The sequence below is a fragment of the Hippopotamus amphibius genome, chromosome X (genome assembly GCF_030028045.1).
Source record: "Hippopotamus amphibius kiboko isolate mHipAmp2 chromosome X, mHipAmp2.hap2, whole genome shotgun sequence".
Classification (NCBI taxonomy): Eukaryota; Metazoa; Chordata; class Mammalia; order Artiodactyla; family Hippopotamidae; genus Hippopotamus; species Hippopotamus amphibius.
The window spans coordinates 54099787-54102348 of NC_080203.1; positions in this window are offsets into that span (position 1 = coordinate 54099787).

The window sequence follows — 2562 nt, forward strand, 5'->3', positions numbered from 1 at the left end:
TTAATAACCTAATAACAAAAGTAAAATGATAACTGCCCTTATCCTTCCATTTTCAATTCGACCCCAATCCCACTTCTATTCTTAGCAAAGTTTCAAGGCCCAATGTCACACTCAATTCTTGCTGAATTTCTTATCATTTTTGTTTCTTTCACATATAGCATCACCTCTCAACCATACCTGTATATACACAGCCTCTCAGATCTAGTCACCATGTGCCACTTAAAGCCATAAAAGAGGAGGATGGGTAGCAGTAAGTTGAGAGGAAAATGAAAGATAATGGAGGGAGTATTGATCCATTTGATCATTTTCACAGTAGTAGCCAGAGGATTGCTAGGTGTATATGAAATAATAACTTCCAAAAACTTCCATAAGATGTGAAGCTATTTAAACAAGAGATAACTAATTCCTTATTGACCTAATTTAAAGCAACCATACTCTAGACTCACAAAATAGGGATAAAAGAATGTATTTACCTTAACCTGAGGCACCCTAGGATCTAATAGCCTTTCCCTTCTTTTTAAAGTTTTTAAAGAAGACAGACAAGGAATCTAATGTGGGAATTTGCTTTTAGACTTGATCAACTATGATGTTCTGTTCTAAACAATTAGGATAATCTTATAAAGAAATAAAATTTGGGTGTCTACTGCTAGCCTAAAGTAACAAAGTGTTTAATCCTATTTAGTCATCAACGATCACATTAGACAATTTGTAATGATGAGTTATCTATCACTTGCTGTTATGTGGCAAGATTAACATTTATACCTTGGGGCCTAAAATTCTTGTATGTTAAAATAATTCATTTTGTGGAAAGGGGTAGTTAAAGACTTTTATCTCACAGATTTTTCATTGTTCTAAGGAGCATTATGAGCTATATTCTCAATATGTCTATTTCATATTTTTATTTTGAGAGATACTTTTATATAACAGTTAGTAGAAGTCTGAACTTTGGAAATGTGATTTCCCTTTCCCATTTCTTCAGTATGTTTTTACAGTTTAGTGAATCTCAAGTTATGAAATCTATGCTTTTTCAGCTGACTGAAGTCATCGTCTTACAGAGGTTAAGAGGATAGGCATTGAAGCTAGCTTGCCTGGGACCGAATCACCGGTCCGCCTCTTTGTTATGTGACTTTGAAGAAGTTATTTCACTTCTCCTTGCCTCAGTATACGCATCTGTAAAATGGAGATAATAATAATACCTACTTCTAGGTAGGTTCAATGAGGATTAAACGAGTTAATAAGCATTAAGAATTTTAAGCAGAATGTGGCATAGAATAAATGCTACATAAGTATTAGTACTAGGTACATTCTTTACATTACGATCTTGGTTTCTGACATTTCTTTAAAGAAACCTTCTGTTTGCAAGTTTGAGAGTACCTAGAACAGAATCCTTTTAGGTATAGATTTTCTATAGTTTCAATAATTTTTGTTTCTGTATTTTCTTTTTTTCCCCTTTTTTTCTGCTTATTTTGTTTTGTTATTTGATTTACTTGTAGGTCAGAATTATCAACAAGGTTTGGAAGTTTACTGTTTGCTCCATTTTAATTTGAGGAGTAAAATATGCATCAATTTTCTCTTGCGAGAACAGTGTTATTAGTTGAATTTGTTAGCAAGAATCCTAGTCACTAAATTACTATTTACATTGTTTCTTTGCTCTTGCAAGTTGCTGGATTGTTTCAATTGCTATGCCTGTTTTCTTCGCCATGAATTTACCTTCTTTCCAACACCCACGATTTTGCCTGGCATTTAGTTCTTCTGGGATTTAATTATTGACAGCTGTCAGAATTTAATCTCACTGTCAAAAACACAATGAAAATTTAATCTTCATAGCAGAAGGTTCAGAAATATGAGATGTTCAGCAAAAGTAGAGTTCTTAACACCTTGTCTTCTTAGTATTTCTAAGCTTGAAGCTCCTCTACTTAGATTGTAAAGTTCCACTTAAGATGGCGGGGTATGGGTAAAAACAAGCTGCCTACAAATATTAGAGGCATGCCTGTAAACTTTGACTTTTCGTTTGCTTCTTACTCAGTGATGACCACTTTCTTATTACTTATTAAATCTGGGAATATTGAGAAAAAGTTGGAGAAATAAGAAAAGTCCATTGTAAATAGTGCTGCAGTGAACATTGTGGTACATGTTTCTTTTTGGATTTTGGTTTTCTCAGGGTATATGACCAAGAGTGGGATTGCTGGGTCATATGGTAGTTCTATTTTTAGTTTTTTAAGATGTGGCACATATATACAATGGAATATTACTCAGCCATGAAAAGGAATGAATTGAGTTATTTGTAGTGAGGTGGATGGACCTAGACTCTGTTATACAGAGTGAAGCAAGCCAGAAAGAAAAAAACAAATACTATATGCTAACTCATATATATATATATATATATAATCTAAAAACGGTACTGATGAACCCAGTGACAGGCAAGAATAAAGATACAGATGTAGAGAACAGACTTGAGGACACGGGGTGGGGGGGCGAAGGGGAAGCTGGGATGAAGTGAGAGAGTAGCATTGACATATGTACACTACCAAATGTAAAATAGATAGCTAGTGGGAAGCTGCT